This window comes from Corvus kubaryi, unplaced genomic scaffold (genome assembly GCF_017639235.1).
Source record: "Corvus kubaryi isolate FWS band 111438036 unplaced genomic scaffold, C.kubaryi_AGA036_p1.0 split3-131, whole genome shotgun sequence".
Lineage (NCBI taxonomy): Eukaryota > Metazoa > Chordata > Aves > Passeriformes > Corvidae > Corvus > Corvus kubaryi.
The window spans coordinates 3,442,323-3,462,587 of NW_024582083.1; the positions used below are offsets into that span (position 1 = coordinate 3,442,323).

At 37.6% G+C, this 20,265-nt stretch overlaps 1 long non-coding RNA gene across 1 annotated transcript; it reads right to left on the reverse strand.

Annotated features, from left to right (window-relative positions):
* Positions 1 to 16,705: 16,705 nt before the first annotated feature.
* LOC121658282 lies at positions 16,706 to 17,899 on the reverse strand. The gene is made up of 2 exons (XR_006013921.1): positions 17,683 to 17,899; positions 16,706 to 16,902 (listed from the first exon to the last, which is right to left on the reverse strand). It is a non-coding gene; the product is annotated as an uncharacterized LOC121658282 (long non-coding RNA).
* Between the last annotated feature and the right edge of the window lie 2,366 nt (positions 17,900 to 20,265).

The window sequence follows — 20,265 nt, forward strand, 5'->3', positions numbered from 1 at the left end:
CTTCCTTCCTTCCTTCCTTCCTTCCTTCCTTCCTTCCTTCCTTCCTTTTATATTTTCAGAAATCACATTGTACACACATAAAAAGATTACTGTTTTGGGGATTTCAATGCACATTTTTGACAGATCTGTAAATCTGCATTTTGAGAAAGAGTTGATTATGCTGCAGTTCCATATGGTTATCTTCAGCTCCATGGTTTGTGATGCATTTTTTTGCTGGAAAGTATTCAGGTTTTGAGGTACAATATTTCCACAGCACTATTATTCATGCTTTCTTGTTCACAGCTACAGTGTGTTTTATTCAGCTTATGTCTCTTGCTGTCTGCTTGTAGGTGTTAGCCAGGAAAAAAGATGCACACGCTAACAGTTTTTTTTTCCTGGAAGAAATATACAAGCATAAATTTCACAAAAGAGGTTTTTATTTACGGAGGGACAGCATCCATTGCAAGTAAATGGAATTTTATCTCTGTATTTTGCAAAGGACTGAAAAAAGATAATGGAATAAATATGTATGCAAACTCACCTAATAATCACTCAGAAATCTGAGTGAAACATCAGGGTGAAAACAAAGTCTAAAGGAAAGTAAATATGAAAAATCAGTTTTGACATCTGACAGGAACTGGTATGTAAGTTGGGGAAAGGCAAAGTCAGATTCAAAAGTAGGGCGTAAGAAAAGACTGAATTAACAGGCCCATAGCCCTGAATATGTTGGGGTTTTTTGGCATAAGAATCATTGCAGGGGCAGGAAGATCAGACAGAAAATTTCAAGTGTTATTTATTATTTTTTATGTAATAAGATAAGCAAGAAATAGAAAATAAGTTGGAAAAGCACAATTCTTCCTCCATGTTATACATTCTTTAAACTGAACAGGAATACTCCAAGCTTATAGTAAACCAAGTTGACTGTGGATCAAATGTAGATTATTAAACCTGAAAAGCAGAATAAAAATGAACTCTAGGATATTGCAATGGAGGCTTAAAAGGAGGTGGAAGACCATTCTAAGGTAAAGATGCTCTGAAGTGTCAGGGCTGTTGGTGAAGAACCCCATTGTTCATCAATATTATAATCTATGATTATGGGAATATTATTTTAACCCCTTGCCTTCACCGTGAACATCTGTGTAGAATTCCTTCCCTGGGCTTCTGAACACATCATGCACACTCATGTTGCCCCTGATCTGAGAGCAAAGCTAACAATGTTGATTCATTGTTGTGGTGATTATGCTCAATTCAGAAAAAAAATTAGCCTTGAAAAAAAGTAAATTTATTTTCCTTCGAAATCTTTGTACCACATGCAGATGTTAATTATTTCCTATACGATTTCTGTCATTTAGGTGAAGAATCCATGTGCGCCTTCCATGACCCCAAGTAGGTTGTTAGCTGCAATAGAGAAACAGGACTTCAGAAGGAGTTGCTAACCTTCCCTGACTGGCCTGTCAGCCAGAGAATGATACAGAGCACCTTCAAAAGGTCCCCTAAGTAATGAGCACTAAGGAGGGTTATAATGGGCCCATCATTAGCTCCAGCTAATATTTTGACCTAATGCCCACATATACTACAGGTGTCATGCAGGGCCACCATCGGATTAATCCGCAGGATATTTTGTGGCTATATGATGACAACACATTTCTTCAGCATGTTTCCTGACGTGTAAACCTTTATATATGTATTTTATAAAATGCAAATAAATCATGACCTCTTGCATAATTTTTTTAATTCTTTCCTTAACCTCAGTCACCTACAGTGACCAATGAAGCCATGTACATAGCCATATCAAAGAAAAAATAAATGGCAGGGCATTAAAAGTTTGCCCTCTAACAAGGATGTAACAAAATGTAAATACAGCTACTAGAGAAACTCGTCCTTTCTCCTATTTTGTGTTCTTTCTTTTAACTGTTTTTTTTTTTGTTTTGTTTTGACTTTTTTTGTGTGTGTGTTTTGTGTTTTTTCCTCCTCCAAATCCTGTTACTACTTGCAGTTTTGAAGAGGATGAAGACCTGTGCACTCCACTTCTGCAAGTGTGTTTTTGGGTCTCCTGTAAACTTATTCCCTGCCTTCCATGGAGAGTTTATTTTGTGATAAATAGCTTTTTTACACCTTTCTCTAATATGTTTGGTTTTTATTTTGCTAAACTTATTCACTTGGTCCTACAAAATGTTGGACATTCTTGCCTTCTTACTTGATAGTTAAGGATCCTAGTAATTGTGTTTGTTAAGGATCTACCTTCTCAGAAGTTACAGCTCTGCTTCCTCTTGTTTTGGTAGTTTCTTTACATCATTTCCTAAGAAATAGCAGTCACTTTGTAAGATGAACTGAGTGAATGTTTATATCATTTATATTCTCAACCAGATTTAGGAACAAATTCATCTGATTCCATTTGCCTGCACTCCTCTCAGCATGGCATAGAGAGTTAAATTTTACTAACCTGTGCAGTCAAACTGCTGAGTAAACTTCATGTGACTGTAATTTGAAAGTCATATTGTAGAATACATCAAATATAAAAAGACAATTCATACAGTATTTGTCCAATAATACCAAAGAGACAATGACACTTTATGATCATCTAATTTCGTAGTAGGATATTTAATATAAGAAAGGACAATATTTGACTGATAAGTACTTTTAAATTCTTTGCACAATCACCTTCCCCTTTACCCCCATCCCCTGCTCCCTGCCCCATCCCCTGCTCCATGGTTTTGTATTCTCATATTGCTTATATCAAAAACACTTGAATCCAAAATGCTGGGTGTTATTTAAACTTGATGAAGGAACAAGGATTTTTCACTCATGCTCAAGCATCAGTTAATTAAAGCAAAAATGTCTAATAAGATGGTAAAAACATATGTTCTTTTATAATGACACAAACTGAGCTAAAATTTCAACTTAGCTTAATAAGTGGAAAGCCTATGCTCAGATTCACCGAAGTACAAAGTGCAGACTATATATTTGTGTGTGTGCTCATACAGATTATTATTTTTTTTAAGTTATGTAGCTGTAAATGAACACAAGTTACTTTTTTCTCTGGGCAGGAACTAGTTAAGAGACAGCACAGACTTCACAAAGAAATGTTAGATGTTGGTTTAAAACCGAAGTACTAAAGCTTACTGTGTTTATGAATACCTTTATAATAATTTAAGTTAACTATGCACATTTGATGCTGAAATACTGCTAAAAAGGGATTCTACATCACTATGCCAATTTAGATAACTCATTAAAGGCCCTATTATTTTGGGGATTTGGATAATGTTAAACTCTAAAAGGCCACAGCAAATAATTTCATTCATTGAGAAACAGCACTTAACAGAAAAGAGAAGAGAAAAGAAAGTATTTTGGATGACATTTAACTTGACTTCATTTGGGCACGAGACCTTGAAATTCTCATATGGGCTTACTGAATACAAATCAATGTTTTGCTGGGTTTTATTTATTTTTTTCTTCCTTTCTCAATGGGCTATTTTCAGGGACATTCAAGCAATCTTAGTGCAGTCTTTTTTTTTTCTTAAAAGAAAAAGAATGAAAACTTTTCTTGAGACAAAGATATTCAGTCCTTAGAATGATAAAGTCTGGTCAATCCATGTTTGTTGTTTCTTTCTCTATTGCCACTAAAAATAAATCCTTCAGGAGAACATTTCTTTAGCTCACTTTTTCATTATTTCCAGAGGCAAAAGCTGGCAAGGCAATTTATAATTCAATTTTTGCTAAATCCACAACACCTAATATATATGTCAGACATTTCAACGGCAGGGTACTTTGGGGATAGGTGATAAATTGTACTGATTATAAGTGCAAGCTGTTCTTCTAAAATATCATATCCAAAAGAAGGCAAGTATTATTAGGAGAATGTAATGTATCTTTAGAATGTCCAGAAACATAAGAGATAATCACTTCATGTGAATATATTTTCCCTTGAGTTTTACAGCTCAATATTAAGGATTTACCATGGTTTTGATAGCACTCATCTGAATGGAGGGACCATCATAGGTTGGTAGTCTTTCAGCAGCCACATAGCTCTTAGGCCTGCAATAACTCATTTCTCCCAAAAAAGAGCTTTACTATGAAACCTGAAACATGGTCATAATAATTTTCTGATTATGTTGGGGTATGTGAAAAGTCTAAATATTATTCTATGGTATAATCTCTCCTGATCTTTTGAACAACTTTTCAGTGTTTCCAGGTATTTTCCTGTGGGGTACACATGGCTAATAGTTTATCAATACTGCTGAGAAAAACCAAAAATTTTCTTTATAATAATCTTGGTTGTTAAAATAATCTGCAAATGGGGAAAAAGGTACTACATCTTGGGAATTTTCCTCTCAGTTTCTGCTTTTTTAAACCAAAAATCTGTTAGTATTACAAAGATGAGATCAACATATCAACAGCTACAAACGCTTAGAACCAAAAAATGGGCAAATGTAAATGGGTGGCTGAGATTTTGGGAGTCATAGAAACCTTTTCTATTTTATGTTGTTGGTCTGAATTCAGCTTGGTTAGTTTTGACTTGGCTGCTCAGCAGATGCTCCTTGTTTGTCTTGCCAACCATAATTTGTATCCTGATCAGACTCTCTGAGGAACAGACTGATTTTGTGACATTTTTTAAAATCAGTTTAGTACTCATCCTATACTCTCATCCTGTTTTAGGCATATTTCCTGTTCTTTGACTTTTCAGGAGGTCATTTTCTTGCTTTAAAGGCAGGCACTTACTATTTTTTCTAAAACAGAAAAAAATCACCTTAAAGAAAAGAAAATAAAATTACAAATTTTATGTGCATCTAAGATTAAATAAAGTGTCAGTAATAAAACCAATAAAGCTTAGAGTAGAAAAAGACAGTTCCAAAAGCTCCCATTCTTTCTAGTTTCTATTTGTCTGCTACTTTTATTTCTCAGTTTCTTTCAAATTGTGTCTTAAATCTTCTCTAGAAATTCTCCTTATTTTATATAGTATCAGCAACCTTTTGTGGACTCAAGTGCTTCAATTCTCCTTGCCCTCAAACTCTTAGTTTTTGTATCATCCAAAGTTATTTAATGAAGAAGATGAACAAAAGTGGAAAACAAATGATCACTCATGAGCCAGACCAGCTTAGTGTGCACACTTGTCTGAAAGACTGATGAGATAATACCTGCAAAAGAATGGTCTGCTCTGACAGGAAAAGGAGAACCAATGTATCCAGAACACCCAATAGCTCATCTGGCAGTAAACGAGAGGTCAAAATGTCACTCTTCCAGTCCTGCCCCTTGTGGTGTTAGAAATTTATGAAAGAAGTCCCACTATCTACTCAATAGTATTATAGGCATTCTTACAGCATAGATGGGAAATTACAAGTGGGTGGAAGTATGGATAGCAAAAATATATTCTCAAAGGAAAAATGAAACCAAGTTGGAGAAAGATTGAAAAATACACTGCAAGGAAGTCAGTGGGAAATAGATACTCTTTAGTGAGAGGCAGGGAGAGATACTTCAAGATATTTGAAGAAATAGCAAAGAAAAAATGAGGAAGAATCACAAAAGTGTCTGCCCTCTTATTTTAGTCTTTTCCTTTGAGATTCAAAAATAATTCCCTAAAAAAGGGGATAAGTGTAGCTGAGAATTGCTTGCTCATGATTGATGATATGAGGCAGGCACGGTTTCTTTTTGGCTACTTTTCTTGGGCAAAGAAGGACACTGTGTTATAATACCCTTCTAGATAAAGACATGCTGAAATTTGTAAGGCTGTTAGTTGAACCTAATCTCACACTGGTAAAAGCTGTTACTACAGCAAGTCAGATTGAATCAGCTATTAATAATGCAAAGATGTCATTACTTCCCAAAAGAGATTCTCAGCACGGCTTGTAGGACAGATTAATATTTTTCACGTTATTAGAAGCAGACATAGAAGGGGACATTGTCTATTATATGAGTAGCAAGGTTTTTTTTTTTTTCTGAAGAGAGTTTGAAAGGGCAAAGAAAAGATTCAGACTAGAGAAGTTAAATAATCAATTTTTTCTCATAATTTTCTATCAGATAAATTAAAATTTGGGCTTCCATTAATGCAAAATTCCTATTATGGATACATTCTTGGCCTTGAAGAGGATGGTGGAGAAGAAGGTAATTTTTTCAGAGGCCATGTTTATTTTTGAACATATTTGCCTATGCCTTGGCAACACATTAATGGACTTGTTAGAGTCCTTATGATTTTAACGGGACAGAATTGAGGCTGGCATGTAAATATACTCAAGCCACTGTAAAAAGCATAGTCCTTAACCTTCTGGAATAAGAGAAGACCTTAGGTGTAGATGCAGGCTTTTTATGGTTTTTCTCATTCTTGAGGATTTTTTGTGGTTTTTTTTTTTCCCCCCACCTTTTTTTTTTGGTGGGGAAGGACTTATTATTTAGTTGGTGGATATTGGGGACTACATCTTATATCTTCTACTCTTGTGTATGAATTTGAACACAAACATTTATAATTTGAACCACTGATATAATATTTCTGAAACTTCTCTTGCTGGCAGGGTTGAAAAAGACAGAAGGTTGTATGGTCGCGTGAGTCTCAGGGACCTTGAAGACAGGCAAAGCATAAACTTGATATTGGAATATAGGTAACTATTTTCAAAATAAATACAAATAGAACTCCTACTGAACATTATGCTTGTTAAGTGGACTGTTAAAAATGTTACTAACCCTTTACATGTGAGATTCAGAAAGACAATTTCAGACTTCACTCTGAGGCCAGCCTTCAGCTAGTCCCCTAGTTATGAGAGTCTGTTTCTATACACTCCCTAAAATAAGAATAATTGAATAAGGATCCAGTTATTTTATCTCTTTTTCATAGCAATCAAGAGAGTTGAGCTTTGACTTTCAAAAGATTTTGCAGAAACATTCTGTTGGGTGCATCTGCTCTTAAAGAGGTAATACGGTATAGGAAGCAACAGGTGAAGAAGACCAGCATCTGAGCAGTGTGATGTAAATGCCAAGAAGCCACTAAAGTGATCCTTTGGTCTTTACATACTTTTCTGGAAGAAAAGAATGGACATAGAGTCTGGATCAGCCTTGTATTCTCTAAATCTGGAGAGATGTATATCTCATCTCAAAAAATGTGACAAAATGTTAATGAAAGAAAGCTCTTCAGGTGATGTCATAGGCCTGAAAACATATGGTAGGATCAAAAAAGTAAAATTAAGTTTTTCTTAAATTACTTCAAGGTAAATGTGATTTGTTTTTTAATCAGTTCAAAGGCTTCTGTGAGAGATATTCCTCCTGGCTTTCTTATTACTACCGAAAGTTGAGGAATAAACAGGAATTGTACCCATTTGAACATGGAAAATCAGGAACTTCCGTATAAGATGGTCCCACTGTTTTGTTACAAAAACCAGGTATTTAAGGTTGACATTTTTTCAAGAAACATTTCAGAGTCTGCTGTCACTGAGAGGGTGCAAAGAGGGAAAGATAACAAGACTGTGATTAATTTTATAACGCCGAGGAAATTTTAGCGAAGTTAAAATAAATAGAGACCTTGGGCAAATGGAAATCAAACTTTCAATTACTCTAAAATAGATTCTGGCTCATTCAATCTAGCTGACACTTTGATGTGTTTAAATCCTTGCAGACGCTATGTAAGAACTGAATCCAGGCCAACTATACCCACTCTGCTCTTGCAAATGCAGAAGCAGTGGTATCCCAACAGTAAGAGGAGCAGCTCTTTCAATAAGGAAATTTGTAGATATAACATGAGCAGCGGCTAACATTAAAAGTCAAATTACTACTTTTAGATGTTGGTGAAGGTTATCAGAAGGCAAATATAGCACATTAGATTATGCAACCTACTTTCAGGATTTTGCTCTGTTTTCCTGTTTAAAACAAAATCCATGTTGTAAAAGAAGAAAAAAGGCAGTAAACATAGTATTTATTTTACTGTACTTCAATAGTAATTTCATAATCAGAGGTATCTATAAAAGTATAAACATTTCCCATTCCTACAATCAGTCTCCTAAAACTGCACATCCATCACAGTAGTCTTACAATAAGCAACAAAACAAATAGTTTGTGTATCAAGGTATTTACAAGATAAGATTAACAATAAAGTTTGTGCTCTCAACAAATTTTTCTGCTGTGAACTGGACACAAAAAAGTCAGGAAACATGAGGAAACCCGAAGACAGTATAATTCTAGCACTTGGTTTTAATTAAAAGCTTTTTCTAGACCTTAAGCCACATGTTACTTGTATATATTATCAGGATACAGGAAAGAAGAGAAATTTCACTGAAGCTTGTTAACCCAATATGAAAGGCAGTTCTGTTAAGAAAAGGAGACCAAACAATAAAGGAAGGGAGGGGGAGGGCTGTGAAATGCAGGTGAAATTCTTTCAGTGAAATCAGAATGATGGCACTTCGTAGCATGAGATTCCAAAAAATGACCAGAGGCTCTGTAAGAAGAAATTAATCCATTTTTATTTTCATAACATATTCCCTGGAATGTGTAAAACATCAGAAAGGCCACTTATTAGATATAAAAAACCATTGAACAATTTAAAATTCAATTTTTCCTGAAGAAAAAAAGTAATGCTTTCCCAAACGAAGGTCCTGTGTAACGTGAGGGTTTTTTTTAGCTTTTTATGTCTACACAGTCAGTGAAGTTCAGTGTTAGTATCCCAAGCTGAATTTTCTGACTGGAAAGAAAGTAAAAAAAGATTTAAAAATTCTATCATTCATTCAGAGTATCATGGCACTGTAACTTATTCTATAAATATTCCACTATACAATGCAGGATTGTAGCCAAATAAAGCACTCTCCGATGGATTTGGAAGTAGATAGGAAGGTGGATCAGCTGAAAAAAATTGTTATCTGAAAAAGGATTGACTTCCAAGGCTGCTTGTGAAACAGCTTTAGCAATGAAATATGTGTTAGAACAAGAAAGGAAAACCACCAGATGACAAAATGGGATGGATAAAGTGCCTGACACAACAAAACAAAAAGCTTTCCTTAAAACTCCATTGTCATAACATATTCCTCCGCTGGGTCCATGAACAAAACATTTCCCAGGAAGTGCAGTGCAAGAGCAGAAGGTCGATGAAAGTTATAGATGGGGAAGCAAATGCAGCTGAGAGGTTCAGAACGGGGTATAGAGCACAGAGCTGCGAGCCAGAGCAGTTCTGAACGCTGTGCTGAGCGCAGGATGGGGAAGTGCACAAGAACAAACATATTCTGGGACTGAGCCGAGCTGAGTACAGCTGAAGTGTTCTTACAGACAAGCTACTTTAAGAAAAAAAATGATGTCACTCTTTTTACATTGCAAAAATGTAGGCTAGCATACCCTCCTGATGGGGAGTGCAGATACAGTGATAGGGCCAGGAGAGCTATGCTTGAGGTTAACTGAATGCCTAACATGTGTGTCCAAGTGGGAGGAAACTGTGGTGAGACAAGAAATGAGAGAAATAATTCATTTAGTGTCTGGCATGATGACTGTGAATTTCTTTAAAGACAATTTCTTTATATTGTGTAGGTTTGTGGGCTTTTGCGTCTTTCTTTATTGCCGCTGGAAAGAAGTACATCTTCTTGCTAGGACTAAATTATGATCACTTCATTTTTGTGACTATTAATCAAGAGAAGTCATTTGCAAGCCTTTCCCAGCCACATGTCCTTTGAGGGTTTTGAAAGCTATAGAATGCAGTTTGTTATCTGTCACTGCGAGGCTGTGCCAAGTTCCATGATGCAGTGAAAGCAAAGTCATACACTGCAGCTGACACTTTCCCACTGACCTCAGCTCATTGCACTGCATAAACAGAAGCTATTACAAGTCAATATGGTTCTTGGAGTGGGGCTATGCTGAAAGGAGTGCAAGAAAGCTTTCCACGTTTCTGCAAGGTTCAAAGTGAGCAATGTGCTTTTTCTGTCACATCAGCAGACAAGGCTGTCATATCCTCAGTTCACCTCATAAATAATAGGCATAGAGGACAGTTGTATAAGGCTGCAGTTCAGAGGGGTTGTAATCTGACAGCAGACATGCTCACCTTTAGCCATGCTTAATGGTTGCTGTGTTTCACTTTATTACTGCCTGCTTGGTGTATCAACACCCACGCTTGTAGGCAAGGCCTTGCCAGGGGAAGCCACTGGGCAAAGGACAAAAAAAAATTTTTGGGCAAAGCCTGGCAGCTTCTGAGAGAAGACACAAATCTGGGAGCAGGTCACCAGGCTTGGGGACCTGCCACAAACCTTTTCTGGGTTAGTGGCAGCTGTCAGGGAAGGGGATTGAAAGGAATTGGCTGTGGTCTCCAGGGAGCCACCTCCAGTCTGGAGGTGGTGGTGGGCAGAGGGTTGCTTTGTTTCCTGCCCCATCCCCGGAGGTAAATGTGAAGGACTGGAGAAATAAAGCAGGGATTTATTGGGAGGGAGCAGATTTACTAGGAACTGGTGGGCAGGGAAGCATTAACCTTCTGCTCCCTCTCCAAGCTGATCAGATGGTGGTGGGGCGCACAGCTCCTGTCCCTGCCTGTCTTTCTCTCAGGGTCCTCAGAACAGGCAGTGAGGCCATGGCACCCTGTATGGGGGCATTTCATTTCCTTCCTTTCCCCCCTGATCTGCCAACGTAAACAACTGCCTACTTTCACCTAAACTGAAAACCAGATCTGCCTCTAATCATGTTGGGTGACTGTTGACATGTGTAGAGTTTGATATTTTGATAATATTATACGTCTGTGATAATACTTCATTGCAGTTATGTCCTTGGCTATAATTCTTTCAACACAGTCACTTTTGTACTGCCCTTTGAGTTACAGGAAATCAGTGTAAGGCCAGATTTTTCTCTGATGGTCATATTACAATTCAGAATATTTAGAATTAATCAGCATTTGATATACCTTTGAGAAAGAGCAAGCAATGCATTTATTTCTCTTGTTTTTCTTCTAAAGGAACTTGTGGATGTGTTTGGGAAAAAGGGGAGAAGACTTTTTCCCCCTGCCCAGATTTGCTTGTAATTTGAAACCATGACTGGTGTGTTGTCATATAATATTGTACTCCTCCATTTTACAGACTCTTTACAGTTATTTCCCTGATTGCTTGCCTGCACAGAAGAGATCATTAAAATATGACTTGAAAATTAGCATGCCAATCAGCAGTTTATACTATGAATCTGTGAGGGTTTGTTCTTTGCATATAGAAAGAAGTGTATGTTTGTGCTTTTAGTTTAATCTCTACTAAATAATATGTCTTGTGATTTGTTCTTAGATTTTGAGTGATCAAAAACCTTAGCTTTCCACGTCTTTCACAGATGGTAAATTCTCTGTGTATGTTTTATCAATAGTTTGAAATCTCATAAATGCTCTAGTGGAGACAATATAATATTTCATCATCTACCAAAATGAAAGTTTAAGCATTGTTTAAAAATGAATTTCATGACTTGTAAAATCTTTCAGAATATTTCTGAGAGTTTCTTGAAATAAAATTTTCCTTTGGATCAATAAATTAAAACATTTCATTTAGATAAGCATGAAATGTATTGTGTTGCTATTAACCAGTTTTTATTAATCATATAAAGTAAGTTTAAATTGGCTCTAGAAGCAGAGAAATATGTCACTTAAAAATAGTTACACTATTTTTGAGACTAAATAATAGTATTTTCAAAGTTGCTCAATGTTTTCTAGAAATTTGTTCTGAAGACCATGGGGACAAACTGCTAACTGCCTTTGTTTTGTTTCCTAAAAACAGAAAATTAGACCAATGAAAATATATTTCTGCAAGAAAGGTAGATATCAAGTGCTTTTAAGGTGGATTTTATGCCCAGACTAAAATGGCATTTTTTGTAGTTGAATATTATTTCTATAAAGTTTTCAGGAAGAAGTTCCTAACATATCTCTAGCATCCAGGATGTTGAAGAGATTAATATTTTGAGTCTGCTAAAGCACACACCTGGTGCATCTTCCTGCCTTTAATCCTGAGCCCGTAGGATTCTAGGCAACATGAATGTGCCTCTTTTTCTGTTGCTGATAATTGAAGATAGGGGGTGAACAAATCTATGCAGGAGCAACTGGGAATGTGCTGGCTTAATCCTTAATGAGAATTGTAAGAATGTTTTTCTTGTGCAATCTTATCATTAGACTGTCATCAGTAGTCAAGACAACAATATAATCCTGTTAGAGGTAGTCAAGATTATGGCCTTTCTTGGTTCATTTAGATTCACTTCACTACTGTTGTTTGGCCTCAAGGCAGGGTTATTTCGATGTCTCCAGATGGCACAGTGTCTGCCAACCTGCAGAACACGCAAGCTCAAGTACCTCCTTGTACATAGAGTTCAGTTTAACTCTTCGTCATGCAAAGAGGACGCCTCTATATTATACTTTAGTGATTCTCTCTTCCAGCAGAAATGTGGGAGCTGTTCCCTTACCATGTGTAAATGTGTCTCTGGTGAAGGTCTGCATCTGGAGTCCCACTGTCGCTGATATGAAGCTATTCATCTCAGGTCTAAAGAGGGTCTGAAGATGCATGCCCAAACATTGCCCACAACTCCACAGTATCTCTACAAGATCTCTGTAAACCCCTAAATTCAGATGAGTGTCTCCTCTCTTACAGCAATTTGCACTGTGAGAAGGTACCTGGAGGTTTGAGATAAGGTTGAAAGCCTCTTATTTTTTATATTAACCTGATCTGTTTCATCTTTTTGTTTTAATTTCTAGTTTTGTGTGGAGTAAGAACGAGTTATAGAGACAGACACTGACCCTGCAGGAGCAAGAATGGACGTTTTGGAAGTGGAGGACACGAGGACTGAGAGTGAAACCTGAGAAAAACTGCTGTTATTCTTCTTGCTGGCCTAGCTGTGTTTAACCAAAGGGGAAAAGAATTGATATAAGAAACAGGCAGGAACAGACAGCTGCTGTCTTTCCCATGAGTACCCAAAACTCCTGAGCTTTTTGTGTCTCCCTCACGTTTTTATTTTGCTCAGCCTGAATTTTTTTCCCAGCAGATGTTAAAACCAGTCTTTTGCTTGCAAGAAGTTTTGCTTTGATGATTCATTATAGTCTGAAAAAAAGTTCCAAATCAGCTGTTAGATAAGCAAAGAGTAAAGCAGTGTTTGGAGTAAAGCAATGTTGGGAGAATATAGCTGACAGAATAGTAACCTGGCTGATTACAAGGTTAGGTGCTGGTGTTTCATTTACTAAGCTAAATATTCACAATCTCTTTTGCACTTAGGTGTCCAAACTATAGATGTATATTTTCTTTCTCAATGAACTTTTCATCCTTTTACTGATATTCATTCTTTTTATTCAATTAACCCAGAAAGAAAGCTTCTGGCAAGGCCAGTCAGCTGTTGTCTGCTGAAAAGAGACACACAAATCTTGTCACATAGCTTTTATTTCTATGGTCAGGAACCCTCAGGCTTATTATTAAGGCAACTTAGGCTTGTGTGGAACTTTGCTGTCTCCTGCACACTCTAAAACAAGATTACGTGATGGAGAAGATCAATTTACTGAGAACATTTAAGCTCAGAATATTAAGCTTTTTGTGCAATCACATCTTCTCTCTAGCTGTGTGGCAGAAAAGCTAGCCACAAGATCCTTGACAAATTAGATATTACCACATCTAACTGTGTATATTTAAGCTTATCAAACTGAATCGTTGCATTGTGACTGTGCTCTTACACAGACAAGGACTCCATTTAATAAATGCAGTGCCATTTAATAGTAATTAATCACCCAACTAAAATGTCACATTAAGGTCAAAGAGACCAGAAGACAAAAAGAAGAGAACATTAAATTCAGCTGACAAACATAGGAAAAGAGAATGTAGAGCCAAAGAAAGTTCTGGGACATTGGCACTGGTAAAACGTTTAATCCAAACTTCTTTACTTTCCGTTCAGTTCAGAAATAATCACATTCACTTGGTTCAAAGCAAGGTCATTTTTGTAACTTTTAAATGAAATTTCCTCATTGCGTGTGCAGTGACAGTCCATTGCAAGCTTGGAATTGTTGGTGTATTTTACAGATGTTATGTTCTCAGTATTTGCTGTTTCCTTCCTCCCTGTTTCTCTCCTTTTTTCTTTGCTATTTTGACATTCTTCATTTGTGTGGAATTTTCCTCAACAGATCCTGAACGCAAGCACCCTAGAAAGTCTCAAGTTTTAGAAGTTTGCAGTGCAGAATTTGATTTCACATTACTACTGTGCAATGCTTTAGCTTTTTTCATGGTTTAATAATTCAACATCAACAAAACCAAAAAGAAGTTATTCAGTTAAATAAGAGGATTATTTGCTTTCAATGTTTCTACTAACAGAAAATCTACATAGGAAGCTCTGTTTCAGAGGAAGCATATTTATCATCTGCAGAAACAAATATGTATGGGGTTATACTAAAAGTGGAATACTACAGAAAAGGGAAAACTCCATTGTTAAACCCACTTCTTCAAAATTGTGTTAATCAATTTCAATATAAGTGTATGAACAGGTTTGTACTTGTGGTCCTCTGCGTATATGTTTGCATTATTTCTCAGAGTTTCTTTTTCTTTTCCTTTCTTTTATAAAGTATAGAAGTAGGCAATCACTATCCACTTTTAAAACATATATTTTGAAAGGCTAAATATACTGGTTTCTGTGCATGAAGAAATGAGCTAGTAAAATACAGTCAAGGATGAAAATATGCTATTGTCAGCAGACATTACAAAATTCAGACAAATGGCTTCTAAATAGACTTGTTTTTTAAAGCATCTATCATTTCTCCTTCCTGTTCGAGAGTTCTCAGTTTTATGTCCAAGGATTTTTGTATTAGCATTGTGAAAAAGAGTAATTCTTCAAAAATTACTCTATATTTGGCAAGATCTGTCTTTATAACTTCTGCGTCAGTCCAAAGAATTTTGGCCTTTCCAAAGGTTAAATATTATCTTTCAAAGTTGTGTAATTCTGGCTTTGTCAGGAAATGTCTTCATTTTTTATAATAACCTTTTCTTTCCTTACCTTTAATGTCAAAAAAGTTCACATATGAATGCTCAAACTCATGATATTGAATTATTTGGCACTAATTTCTCATATTTAGATGCATGATAAATATTAACTTGCTACTGGTCATGGCTGTGACACATCCAGAGAGACAATTTCATGTGTGAAGTGAAATAATACTTTGTGGTGCTGGTTATCGAACATTGATCTACATTTTAGTTTTTAATGAAGGTTTTGATGATGCAAAACTCAGGAATTCTGATGGTAACATCTGAATTGCCTTTACAGGCTTTGTAGAATAAAAATTACCATTCTCTTTCAGTTGTCTGTGTTTGTGCTGATTTCCAGAAGAGCACAGTTCACAGTATTTCCACTAAGCTTCTGTGACAATCCTATAGACATGACCCTATTTCTTACTCAGCCTTGACAGTCCTCCAAGAAGAGCATGTTTGACAGTATAGGTTAAAATATTATTTTGTTTATTTCATAACTCAGTGGTTTCCAAACTGTGGTCTGCATTCCAGCCTAGAGGGCCGTGTTTAGTAGTGCTTGGCTGGTCTGTGGTCTGCAGCAGATCCTGTGGTCAGCTAGGCCTCCATCAGGAAGAACGTTTTCTGGCCATTACCACAGCCTCTTCCAAACCGTGTGATCCATAGCCCCTGGAACACAGCGGGCTTCCTACGTTTATTCATTCATTTTGCATGAATGAATAAACTGCAGAGGAAAAAATGATAGGGACATGTTCTCATGAAACATGTAAGTGAGAGGAATTCAAGTCGCCTGGACAACCTGAACACTAGAGATTTATGACTTTGGGTGGTCACATCTAAAATGTATTTTCACTTCTTGTGCTTTTTTTTTAAATTGAAAACAACAAAAAAGCCCCATCGTAGAGTCAGTTCTGTCGTGTGGAATGGTGTAAGATACCAACAGATGTCATAGGCAGATTTTTTTCCAAACCTAGTTTGTGCTGTGTTTAAACAAACGAACAGTTGGCCTCATAGCAGTTGGTAGCTGTAGTAGAAGGCGATTTGTGGTTTTTTGGGCTATTTTCAGCAGCTAGAGGAAAGCCAGTCATTTTTATAAGCACAATTCACAGCTTATAGCAGAGGTAGTTTGGAAACTTCTATCTAAAGTAGAACATTCACCAACATTTCCAACCTTCTGTTCTGGTTCTGTTCCCTTTTCTTGTCTTTCCTTGGCATCCCTACAGTGGCACTCTCCCTCTACCTCTACTTGTGTCTTGCATTCGTCCTTTCATACACTCTGGCTTTGGCCCTTCTCTTTTTGAGTTCAACTTTGGTCTCTGCCTTTGGTTCCCTTCTCACCCTCTTTCCCTCCCTCTCTCATCTTTGCAACTCCTATAAACTTGCTGCATTTCCAAATATGCCTTCTACTTGTCCTGGCTGTGCAGGCCATGCCTTTTACTCCATTGCCTCTCTGCCTGGAGTGCGCTGAGAGTGGAAGAGCTTTGCTCTCATCTCTGTCCTTTCCAGAGACCACTCCCTTGCTATCTGTTCCTTCAAAATATTCCTTGTTCAGCTCCTTGTAGCTCTAGATCGAAACATGCTCTTCTGACAGACTTCTTGGGGACTAACTAATTATTTTATGTACACTCTGAGCATGTACAATGTGTGCTTTTGTGGAGCCTTTTGGTTAAATATAGGTGCAAGTATGTTGCTGTTGCCTTGGTAACCTTGTCAAAGTACACTGCTATATAAACAAGTAAGCAAAGAAGAGAATATCTTTCTTTACATCCCAGGTGTTTAAAACAAATTTAGAAAATGTTTCTTTGTGAAAAAAGAGTTAGTAAGCAAAATTTCGTTATAAAATGCACATTCTTTTGCCAGAAGGTTTGGCTCCATTGTATATAACACTGTTTAGTGTGTACATTTGCATTATTTTTGCACAACTGTGTGGGTGCAACATTGTGTCTTCACTTTCCACCTGTGATTTGCTTGTGTTCAGCACATCGTTTTCCATGGAGTTGTTGCCAGAAGATGGGTGTTTCAAAACCTGAAGAAATATGGAGTAGTTTGCTGTTTAAATGAAGTGACATAGCTTGACTCACTATAGCCAAAGGATGGGAAAAAATGAACACTTTTAAAACAAATTCAGGTTTAGTTACAAAAAACCCCACAAGTCTTGTGCTAGTGTCTGTCAAACCCACCTGCATTTGACACTCCTTTTGATAGTGACATAAACGCACCTTTAGAGTTGCCTCACTTTAAATACCTAAGAAATTGCTGCAGTAGATCTCAAGGGAGAAATAAATCACTGATCTAAATGAGAATTTCATCCTCACCAAGTGTTTGCATGAGGCTGATTATGTCAGTGTAGTCCTATAACTAGCAAAAACTGGGGGCTCCCCTGTCCAAACTCATACCCTCCACATGAGCAAGGCCCAGTTTAAATGAGTTTTGTTTTACGAGCTGAACTTAATGCAAATATAGCTGTGACACAATGAATTGGGACAAATACTTTTAAAATCCCCACACATATAGCAACCTCTGTGTAACACAGGGAGAGAAGTCTGCTGGCTTGTGTGGGTGGATGAATATGCCCTCAATACAGTCCTGTCCCGAGCCGTGGGTGATACTGGTGCCTTTGAAAGCCTTGCTCCTATGATGAGGCTCACAGGGAGTCAAAGCAAACACTGTACATTACGTATACATACATATATGCATAAAGGCTGTACATTCCGGTCACAAAACAGAGGAAGCAGGCAGTGTTGATGAAGTCCCTTTTTTTCCAAAATACTTGTCCGCCTCCTGAGCAATGCCATAAGGAGCTTACCGTGTTGAGGATCCCTCACCCCCTCAAGGGGACAGCATTCCCCGGCCTGTGCCGGCACTGCAACATGCTGGGTGTCTTTTATTTGTTTTCTTTCCTGGTGATACTACCCCTCTCGGAGCAGACGCTTTAGTGAGATGGATCGCACTCAGGTAACTGGCAGTTCAAGGAAGTCCTTCCCTGGGTTGTTTACACCAAGGCGTTTTAGAGCAGCCATTTAGCTTCCACCCTGTCCCACCCCGCTGACCAGCTGTAAGTGTAAAGGCCGCCAGTGGGCCTGCAGGTCGCTGATAAACTAAACCCCCATTTGGCAGGCAAGGAAGCCAGAATGATAAGGATGTTGATTTATGTTTTATCTGTCACTACATTTTCAGTAAAGTTGGGCAGTGAGCCTTAACGAAGCGAAGGCTGTTATCACCTCTCCTTAGCCCTTTAAGTGCAGCAGGCTCTTTGGTGTCTCTCGCTGAATGCCGCTTTGTTAATTGCGACGGTAAACAGGACACAGCGCTGACCATCACCGTGTTTTGCTCGGGCAGCACTTACCACAAAACCACTGGATTTAGGGAAGGAGTCTGAGTCCAGGGGGAGTCACACATAAAAGAGGGTTCGTAGAAGTACTCAGCATTTCCTGGACTTGTTTCTATCATTTAAAATGTATTGCATACCTTGAAGTGAATGTAATGGCTGGCTTAATTGGAGATAACTTCACTGAAGTGGCCGTAGTTACCATTTATGTCAGCACTGAATGTGCCCTTTAACGCTGTGCCCCTCAGGTATGGCTGCTCAACATAGGAAAAACCTGACAATGTTCATTACCGGTGAAATAAATGTTGTGAATTATATGTATGATTAGGTACCATTTTCCCCTCATTTTGGATATGTGAGTGCTATTTTTCTGAAAGCATTGTAAGATTTTACACATTATATTTAATGGCAAACACATTTTTAGTTTTGTGAAGCACCACATGCTTTTTGGGGCCAGAAGAAGTACCCACGGAGAAGAGGGTGGAAAGAGGTGGGAGAGAAATGCAAGCAGTAAAATATTAAAGTATTCTGGCAAAACCAGAACACGGAAAATCTGAAAAACTCCACCCATAGCAATTCTTGTTACATCCTATGCGGAAGGTTAAAAATATAGATTTTTCCTTTCCCTTGTCCCCTTTTGGTTTCTTTTCCTTTTTTTCTTCTTTCTCTCCCTCTCCCCAAATATTTCACCTTACCTTTCAAGTCTGTCATTGTAGTTCTTTCTAAACAAATCTAGAAAGAGAAAAAGGAGCTAGTTCCTGCTTCAGGTCAGTGGGAACTTTGCCATTGACTTTAAATAGGTCCAGAAGCGGGCCCAGCAGAGCATTTTATAGCTTCCTTTATTTATCTTAGGTTTTATTTTGGGCAATGTGTCTTTTGTATGACTGCATTATTTCCACAGTGAACACCATAATGATGGCCTCATATACATTATTATATACACACGTACTGAACAAAGCATTATTGATAGTTATGCTCTTTTAAACAAGAGTAAAAGACAGTTATGAAAGTACAGCACAAGGATACTTTTATGGTGCAGATTCGGTACAGCAGTAGTGTTCACAAGTCTGTGCTTGATGTTACTCCATACCAATTTTCAAGAAATCTATTGATTAGTGAGAAACAGGTGATTAAAAAGAAGTAATTAACACTTTAGTCTAAGAAGGCAGGCCTTCAGTTTCTTAGGTTTTGTAAATGATGCCCATAGCTGATCTATTCTTCCTGAGAGAAATGGAAGAACAAATCACTGTTCTCCAATTGGAATACAGCAGGAGCTGTACTGAAATGTTTGAGCTTAATATCGCTAGGCTAATGGGCCAAGGATAACAATGCAAGGTTTGGCAGAAATCTGGCTGATAACCAGCTGGGATATCAGCTATGGAGTGTGCTGGCCATTTGTTACACAAGATTTAGATGAACAAATGATGGAAGGGACTCTTTCTGTTTTTTGTTGATGACAGTTATGATTCTTGGCTTCTTTGCAAAGCTGTCTCCAAGGAATCCCCAAAGGGCCATCTCATGCATAGAGATAATTTATCACAATTACCAATGTAGTGTATTAAAACCATACCAACAATGCAAATACAAGAAATGAAGATGATTTTGCTGTAAAAATGGCTGCTGCCATGAATTAGAACCACCAGCCTCTCTCTCTCCTGTCAAAAAATAAGGTAGACTCCCAGCTGGATAAAAGCTTCAGTTCACAGAGATCTGGCAATGAGGGTGGATCAAAGGCATATTTTTCTCTCACAATCATTACGAAAGATCCTCCCGATCAGCTGTACTTTGGACAGACTAGCCTGAGAGTGCAGCACCTCTTTCACCCAAGCCAAAAGGGCCAGCTGAACTGTGCAGGTATGTTGCAGGAACCAGAAAACGTCATTGTGGCATCCACTCCCTTCAGCTATCTGAAGTTAAAAATCAATTTTCCTTCTGGTTAGTATAGTTACACTACTTGTAGGGCAGCTTTGATGCTGCTGGGTTTGTATTCCACAAAAAGTTACAGCAGCTGTCTGGAGAACATATAACCTATTTACTTCTGGTTGTCACGGAAAGAAATCT